The sequence below is a fragment of the Myotis lucifugus genome, unplaced genomic scaffold, assembly GCF_000147115.1.
Source record: "Myotis lucifugus unplaced genomic scaffold, Myoluc2.0 scaffold_35, whole genome shotgun sequence".
Taxonomy (NCBI): Eukaryota; Metazoa; Chordata; class Mammalia; order Chiroptera; family Vespertilionidae; genus Myotis; species Myotis lucifugus.
Window position 1 is genome coordinate 249,119 of NW_005871083.1, and position 9,603 is coordinate 258,721.

Genomic DNA, 9,603 nt, shown 5'->3' on the forward strand with positions numbered 1-9,603 from the left:
ATGAAAAACACTAGCATCCTGTTTTACTCCAACCCGTCCCCAGGTCTATTCCCCAGAGGAACCACTCTGGGTTTTTATTTTGGTTTGTTTGTGTGTTATAGGCTCTGTGTTTTCATCCTGCTCACAAAGTGGAGAACATCCACCGTCAATCACTCAGTAAATACATTCATTCATTAGTTAATTAATTAACTCCCACCCCACACCCAACATGGCAAACTCAGGAAGGAATCCACAGAACTGCCGGTTCTTCAGACTCACATCTGTGTCTCTTCCCTGCCACCTGGGGAGGCGTCTTCAGGGCCCCGCTGGCCCGGGCTCTCCCCCCGGCGGGTGCTGTGAATCCGCGGAGATGTGGGCCCCGGAGCAGGCACTCGTCCTGCGAGTAGGAAGCGATTGTTGGAAGGGACTGCGAGGGGTGCAGGGACCTTTTGTTTCAGAACATCAGTCGTTGGGAATCTGACAGGAAAATACATTTCCCAGGAGGACATCTGTTCACGTTCATCAGCAATGGCAGTGATAGGCCGAGTGGAGGGAGGAAGGGGCGGGGAAAGGATGAGTCACTCATTCATGCATTCATTCATTCATTCATTCACTCAGCAGGTGTTTCCGAGCACTTGCAGTCTCGGGCCCTGCTCTGTGTGCCGGAGGCGCTGACCGTGACTGTCCTCAGGAAGCTCATACTCCAGCAGGGACACAGGTGACACAGAACAGACGAGAGTGAGTAGCACGCCTGCAGGTGTCCAGTTGTAGGAAGAAAAGCCAAGCGGCACAAGCCGGATAGCAAGTGGATGGTGCTATTCACGGCGGACTGTCCTCAGCCCCTCTGAATAGGTGACATTTGTGTAGGAGCCAGGAGGACGGGAGCGCTGGCCACGACATGGGCTCCGGGTCTCTGCACTCCTAGCAGATTTGCTCCATGGCTGGGGTGCTTGAGGGGCAGAGGGGCAGCGAGGAAGGGGACACCTGGGGCCAGAGAGCAGCAGGGGCCAGTTCAGGGGATCCTGGGCCATTTGAAGGACCTTGGATTGCGGGGGAGGGAGAGAGAAGGAGAGAGCCTGGGGCTTGAGCCTCCTGGGTCCCCACACCCGGCTTCCTGCTGCAGGGGCCACTACTCCCAGCTCCAGCCATAAGGACTGTACATTCTCCTGGTAACATTACACGAAGGTGCAGATCCCCAAAATGTGTGTCCGTTGGCTTCAAGCAGGTAAACTGTGCCTTTGCAGATGGACATGGACTGGAGGGCCAGATAGACATTGAAATCTATGTTATATTTAAATGTATTTCTATACAAATACACTTATTTCACATGACACATAAATAAAGCACACATTATATCATATACACTATATAAATTATATTATATAACATTAATTATAATATCATTACATTTATAAATTACATACTCATATTTTATATAAATAGAAGTTTTTATAAATAAAATTACATATTTGTGTGTTTCTAAAGTATAATTATAATATAAATATGTAATGTATATACTTTTATAGCATGTTACATAAATATGCAAACTATATATACAAATTATAGTTTATAGAATATCATTATTTTCTATGTGTTGGACAAAAATCAATGTGTGCCTACATAAGTATGTACAATATACACAGATAAGTATATGTAACTTTCCACGGAGATCATTCTTTTTTTTTTTTAAATATATTTCATTGATTTTTTACAGAGAGGAAGGGAGAGAGATAGAGAGCCAGAAACATCGATGAGAGAGAAACATCGATCAGCCGCCTCCTGCACATCTCCTACTGGGGATGTGCCCGCAACCCAGGTACATGCCCTTGACCGGAATCGAACCTGGGACCTTTCAGTCCACAGGCCGACGCTCTATCCACTGAGCCAAACCGGTTTCGGCCACGGAGATCATTCTGCATCATGTACCTAGACAGTCAGCCCCACAGGGGCAGGGATGAGTCTGTCTTTGTAGCCAGTGCCTGACACCCAGTCAGCGACCTTTACCTAAAAGTGTTGAATGGATAGAAGCCATTCTTAGTGGGACACCTGAGATCCCAGCTACTAAGTTCTGCCCGAGCCCACGCATGCGTCCTGGGTCCCTGGTTGACCTCTCGAGTTGGGTCAGGAATGTCCCTTCACCCCACCCATCTAATCACAGAGCAAGGGTCTTTCTCAGGGTCCCTGTACGAGGCGGTGGGAAAAGCACATAAAATGCCCTGCAGCGGTTTACGAGGCCGTCCGTTCCTCCGGCAATGCCCCCAGATAAGAGACCATTAACGTGAAGGAGGACTCCGGGGGTCTCCTCTGGAGATGTGGCTTCTGGAGAGAAGGGAGCCTCCCTGTCCCTCCTCCCAGACCCCTCTCCCCCTCCCCCCATCCTGTTCCCAGGGGCCCTGCGCCCATTACTGGCGGAGTGGACGTTCACTGAGCCCTGGCCGGGGGCTGGGCCAGCCAGGCCCTGGGAACTCAGAGAAGATAAGTCGCTCCCTGCTGCTTCTTGTGACCCAGGAGCCTGGCAGACCTGCTTTGGGAACTTGATAAGCATCGTGATAGTAGCAGAACCTAAGAACACCCTTGGAAAAAGTGCACATTGAAATACCCAGAACAGTGTGCACATCACAGGCCTGCAGCTTGACGGACGTTTTCGACATAAACGCAGCCCTGGGACCAGCCCCTGCAGCCCCAGCTGTGGCCCTTCCAGCTGTGCCTCCCTCTCTTTGGGCTCCTGATTAGGCTTATCAGGCCCGGTTCAGTGGGGGAGGCAGAACTGCCTAAGTGATGTGGGGCAACAGATTTATTACGGGGATTAGACCCTTCAGGACTGTGGGAGGAGCCCGGGAGGCCAGAGACAAGGCCCTCCTGGCCTTCCAGAAGCACTGAGCAGTGGCTGAGTGTGGCTGGCAGGAAAACCCGGAACACAGGCTCGCACCTGGTCTGCCGGATTGGAACCCGGCAGGGGAGCCCATGGAGAAGCCCTTGGACAGCTGCCTCTACAACTGGTGGTCCAGAGGTTGCTATTGCTCAGTGACGCTGGCAGGAGGGAAGAGCTCTGTGCCATTTCTTATTAGGGCAGCTGCTGGGGCCACTGCTCCACTTCTCCCCTTCAGATCAGGGCACGCCCCTCTTTCCGCCAATGCCACCCTGAGACCACGCAGGGAGAAGTGGCTCCAGCTCAGCTGGGCCGTCGCAGCCCGGCACCCACACGGGTGCCGATCAGGAGCACCTGTGTGAACAGGTGTCTGTGCCAGCTTCTTTCACTCAGCGCCATGAGTGGCATTCACCCTGTTGTGTGTAGCGAGAGTTGCTCATTCTCATGTTTGCATAATATTCCATTGTATAACTATCCCGTAATTTATATATTCAATGGTTGAAAGGCATTTACGTAGTTTCTAGTCATTCGCTATTACAAATAGTGCTTCCCGAATATTATGGTGCATGTCTCATGGGGCACATACCGACACATTGTACTTGGAACCTCTGGGTCAGAGGCTAGGCTCATATATACATGAGCTTCAGTAGATACACTCCGTTTCCCAAAGTGGTTGCACTACTTTCTTATTCCCAGTGTTTCTTGTCCTTATTTGGTTTATGTCTTGGCTCCAGGCTTATGCCAGCTCCCCCTGGGCTGTGGTAGGGGCTGCACACACACAGGAAGAGAAAGAAGAGACCCTGAGATATATGTAAACTCATTTATTTTATGATTACTTGCTTATTGCCCACCTCTCTCACATGCGCACCCCCACCTCCCACCCCAGACGGTGAGCTGCATGAGATCAGAGATTGTGTGAGCAGAAGGGTGCACCCCACAAAGATGTCCAGCTTCCTCATCCCCAGAACCTGTGAATATGCTACCGCACATGCAACAGGAGATTAAGGCTGCAGATGGGATCAAGGCTGCCAATCAGCTGATCATTCGACCGGGAGAGCATCCTGGGTTATCCAGGTGGGGTGGGCCCAGTGTCATCACAGGGTTCTCAAAAGCAGAGGAGGGAGACAGAGAGAGAACAAAAGAGCATGAGAAGGGCTTAAGCTGTCACTGCTGGCTTTGAAGATGGAGGCAGGGGCCACTAGCCAAAGAATGCAGGTGCCTCTAGAAGCTGGAAAAGACCAGGACACAGATTCTCTCCTGGAGCTTCCAGAAGGAACCAGCAGCCCTGCTGACACCTTGACGTTAGCCCAGGGAGGCCTGTGTGGGAGGGCTGGCCTCCCAAGCTGCACGAGAACACAGGTGTGTCATTAAAGTCACCAAATATGTCCCTGGTGTTTGTTACAGCAGCAACAAGGAACGGATTCTGTCTTGTTCCCTGCAATGCCCCCAGGGCCTGGTCCACAGTAGAGTCACAGTCAACACCTGCTGAACGAGTAAGTACCTTGAAGGGAACTCTTTGCTGAGAGCCTTTGGTGAGGCAGCTGCTTGATACCCAGTCAGGGTTGCCAGATACAATATAGTTAAAATACAACTTGTCCAGGTAAATCTGAATTTCAGATAAACATCAAACCATTTTAGAAAAGTATGTCCTGTGCTGCACTACAAAATCATTCACGGATTCGTTGGAATTCAAGTGTATCTGGGTGTCCAGTGCTTAATCAAGCAACCCTATGGAGTCACTTCCCAGGCTGCAAAGTGTGCCCCCAATTCACAGCTGGTCAGGGGAAGACCTGCGGCTTGAAGGCAGACCTGTGCGACTCCCCAGGCCCCTACTCCTCCCACCCCTTCCAGCGCCTGCTGCTGCCCAGTGGAGTGATGGACATGAGCAGCCGCATCATCTCCCAGCAGGTCCCCTGCCCCACGCCCTCCTGCTCTAAGGAGGCAGGGTTAAGGGACCCCTCTGCTGAGCTCCGCCAGGGACCCTGCGACCCCTGGGGAGTGAACGGCGCCCGGGCTGTCTGGTCCTCCGGGAGGACTGAGAGGGCTGAAGCGGGACCCTCGGCCGGACAGTGAAGGCTCCAAAGACCTTGGCCGCGTGTGTCTTCCTGCCGAGCCGGCATTCCCCTGAGCAGGGGTCTGAGGAAACCTGCTAAGGAAACAGGAGGCAAGGGAAGTCCTTCCTTCGGAGGGAGCGCTCCAGGAGGCAAAGCCACCGGGATGCAAACGGGACAGAATCGCGCCGTTCTATTTCGGGGAAAACAGTACAAAAATAGGGTCCGCATGGAATTCTCTCTTCTCCACACACCCCCCCCCGCCCCCGCCCCGGGCGCTGGAGTTAGGAGAGGCGGCTCCTGAGGCCCAGGACCCCTGGCTTGTGCGACTCTCACAAACACCTCCAGGAAGCGCCTTATCAAGTTCGCTCACGTCCACGCACCGGCACACAAAAATAACCTCCGAGAAAAGCCCCAGGATTGGATATTGAACTTGCTTTGGCAAAGGGCGCTCTCTCCCTCATGTTTGAGGACTCCAAACCACCTCAGGTTTTTCAAAAGGAAATTAAAATGCAAGAGATCAAGGGGTTTGCCCAAGGTCACGGAGCACAATAGCGCCTCCCCAAGTCTTCCAGTCTCCAGGCAGTTACTTGCCCTGAGAAGTTGGTTGGCCTCTCTTTAAACCTTTAAATACAGTGAACGTTTAAAGCTCCCCACCCCGCCCAGCCCTCCACCCAGTCCCCCAACCCAGGGCATATTCGGAAGTGATGCCAACCTCAGGTGGGTTTCCGTGCCTGCCAGCTCCACTGCAAGTCTGGCGTTCTCGGCGCTGGAGACGTGATGTTTGAATCATTCCCCAGTTAACAAGTGAGGGGTGGGCATTGTCAGGCTTCTGGGAGCAAAAGAGCTAGTGACAGAGTCAAACTGGGAAATTGAAGGAGAGTTGGACAAAGGACTGTTTGCAAAGTTGAGGGCAAGGTGTGGGGACTGTAATGAATTGGGGGGGGGGGGGAGCTGGGGCTAATACCATCTCAGGACATGGCAGAATGAGGTGAGAGGAAGTTCCTGGAGCCGGAGAGGGGCAGCCCCCCCCCCCCAGTGGCTGACTATAACCTAATCGGTTGACCGTCAAGCCTTGTACTTCAGATCCCTTCTCCTCGGGAGAACCAAGAGAAACCAGGGTTCTGTTACCTAGAACTCGATTATGAAGAGGAGATACAATCACGTTTAGCAGGCAAACATCTCATCTGTGAAAGCCAACGCTCCGCTAAAAGAGTGGTCACTCTGGCTGCTGCGGGGACTTCTGGGCAGAGGCTGCTGGGGCAGGGGGTCTGGAGGCAGCGTGCAGGAGGCTTCCGCTTCCTGAGGGCAGAAGTGGGATGCCTGGTCCAGGCTGCAGCCCCGCCCAGCACACAGCGGGCCCCAGAAATGCCTGTCCAAGGAGGGAAGGCATGCGGGCTGCCACCCTCTTTTCCTCACAAACCTCCTTAAGGTAAAGGGGCACCACTCGCTGCTTTCAGGATCGCCCAGCTTTGGTTTGAAATGCGGGTCTTCTGTCTGGAAAATTAGTGTTGCTGGTTCAGGTCCCTGAAACGGGTCGGAAGGTCAGTTCTGGCGAAGGGAACAGTTTCCATGGCCTCACAGCTTTCTCTGCTGTATCCTTGCTCCAGGCTCAGCTGAGTCACTGAGATGTGGGCAGTGACTCACGCAGGGGTCAGAGTTCACAGGGGATGGTCCACCCTGTTTGGGTCCTTTTTATGGAGTCCTCATTCATGGTCGTAAGGTGAGTGCGGGGGATGGGAGGGATGCAGGTGGAACCTCACTAAGAAGGAGGTTTCCCAAGAAGAAGGGGGACTGTGGACTGGCTCCAGGGAGAACTGGGATTCGATCCTGTGATCCTCATGGGCTGTGGGGCCCCAGCAAGTGAATTAATTTAAACAGAGTCAAGTGTCTGTGCTCTCTCGCCTGTAGGGCTGGTGGGAACATGCAAAGAGACGGTGTTTGTACAGCGCCAGGCCTGTGGCCGGCAATCGGCAAGTGCTGGGACTGAGACCCTGGTTTCTTATCCGAGAGCTGTCATTCCAATGGAAGATAGCTTTTGTCTGTGAAAATCCCTCCTCTCTTTGTCTCAGCAACATGTGGTCCAGCAAAGATACTTCATGTGTTCGTTTCCATCTTCCCAACTAGCCAAAAAGAAAACAGATGCTAGGAAGGGAGCCAAATGCCGTATGATCTGTTCTTTCCCCCCCAAAAGCATTACAGCATCTTCTTTGCAGGGTGATGTAGGGATGGTCTGTGCCATTGACATCTCCTCGCTGCCCAACTATGCCAGGAATCCGGTCCCTGTGGAAACCTCTGGGGCTCTGTCCTCAAGGCCAAGGCAGCCAGTACTCCTCCACGTCCAATCACCTGCGATCTTCAGCGACTTTGGACGCATCCCCAGTTGACCGTTCAAACCATTTGCTGCTGGAAGCAGTCCCTCTGGGGCCTCAGTAACTGCTCCAGTAAGTTAACCCCGAGTTTGGGGGTTTTCAAGTCCTTACTTTGTCGATGGCTATTAAGAGAATTACGGTAACAAAATTACGGTAACAAAACCATGTAATACTTACCTGGCAGGGGAGATGCCATGATCGTGAAGGCTTATCCATCCTGCGATTTCCCCAAATGTGGGAAATTCAACTGCATAATTTGTGGTAGCGGGGGCCTGCACTTGTGCTCTCTCCAAAAGAAAACACAGCAAAATCTAGCGTGGCCATTACATCGGCAATCTGGGGCCATGAATCATTAGAACAACTTGGTTGCTTCTGTTGTCGGTGACCTGGGGTGGTTGTTTGGAGAAAGGAATTGGATTAAACACCGTGAAGACCGTGGGGGGAGCTGGTCAAGCCAGACACGTTTCTGAGGACTTCCTGTCCTCTCCACCCACACCTTCTTGTGTTTTGGTTTCGAGGGGGGACTTTTTGCTTTTTGTTTCACTTGAGTTGTACTAACAATAACCATAAGAGCTGCAGCAACTTACCATGAGCACTTGGGGTGGGGACAAGACACACAGGAGAGGAAAAGCTCACTAATATGTTGGGGGGAGTGAGGGTCACAGGACAGCATGCCAGAGACCCGCGGGAATGCCCTGGGACCGGCTGGGAAGGCCTTCTAGGGAACATGGGTGTGTGTGTGTGTGTGTGTGTGTGATGCAAAATCATTATTTTTTTTATTTTAAGACATTTTATTTTGAAAGAACTTAACACCTTCAGAAGTTACGAAGAATTCAAAGAGCACAAAGAATTCTGGTATACCTTTCGCTGAGATTTCCCAAATGCTAACTAACGCATTGCCATATTTGCTATGTCTGGTCTGATAAACATGATGTCCCCTTACCTCTAAATATTCCAGTGTATATTTTCTAGAAACAAGAACACTTTTTTACATAACACAGTATTAAGAAAATGAGGAATTTATGCCTGATATAGTACTTTCATCTACTTTAGAGAGCGTGTTCAAATGTCACCGATTGTCTCATGAATGTCCTTTATAGACAAAGGTGGGGGAATACACACACACACACACACACACACACACACACACACGCGCGCGCACACATCACGCACACTTTTTCTGGTTCGAGATCCAATCCAGATCCCAGCTGACAGTCAGTTGTCCTGCCTCTTTAGTCTCTTCTATTCTGAAACATCCTTGGCCATTTTCAGTCCTTCATGACCGTGACATTTTTGAAGATGGAAGGCTCGTTACTTTGTTGAAAGGCTCTCAGCTTGGGTTAATCTGATCCAGATCCCAGCTGGCAGCCAGTTGTCCTGTCTCTTTAGTCTCTTCTATTCTGAAACATCCTTGGCCATTTTCAGTCCTTCATGACCGTGACATTTTTGAAGATGGAAGGCTTGTTACTTTGTTGAAAGGCTCTCGGCTTGGGTTAATGTGATGTTTCCTTGTGGTTAGATTCAGTGTAGAAATTTTTGTCAGAAATAAACCAGGAGCGATGTGTGTCCTTGTTAGGGCTTCATATCAGGGGCCCATGACGTCCTCTGTCCCAGGGCTGGTGACGGTATCTGGTCACTGGGGGAGGGTGGTGCCCCTCCTCTGTAAAGTTACTGACCCCCCTTTGTAATGGATAAATCCTCTATGAGAAGAGAGAGATACTTTGAGACTATGCAAAATCCTTCTACTCACCATACTCTCTCCTACTAGTTCCAGCATCCACTGCTAATTCCTGCCTGACCTAAGTATCAAAGAGTGGCTTCCACATGGTGATTGATGTCTCATCCTGTCCTTCCTGCTAGAGTTTCTCACTGCGGTTTTATTGCATGAAATAACTTCTCCTTCTCCCTCATTTATGCCATCGGTGTGGATTCATGGTTTCTTTTCCTTCTCTGGGTTATAACTCGTTATTTCCAGCATTTATCCTGTTGCTCCTATTGTCCTAAATTTGGCCAGTGGGGGCCCCTTCAGGTTGACATGTCCCCATGATCCATCTAGCTTGTCCTCGTGTCTGTCGTGACGAGATGTCCGGGTTCATCCTGAACTTCCCCTGCTCCGTCTTGGAACCAGCGGTTCTCCGTCTCCCTCCCGCTTCCCTTTCCACGGTGTTTCCATCCACCACAACCAGCAGTTAAAACATCTGGTTTGTGCCCAGGTACTATCTGTGCTTTCAGGCATCTGCTCAGGTATAAAATGCAAGGGCTCTTCTCAGGAAACAGACCCTTCAGGGACCAGCAGTTGGAGGATTGAAGAGGAAGGGGAGTGCAGACAGGC

The 9,603-nt window shown here is 51.2% G+C and overlaps 1 pseudogene; it reads left to right on the plus strand.

Moving 5' to 3' along the window:
- Nucleotides 1-7,440: 7,440 nt before the first annotated feature.
- On the plus strand, nt 7,441-7,564 carry LOC111825651 (annotated as a pseudogene).
- Nucleotides 7,565-9,603: the final 2,039 nt, after the last annotated feature.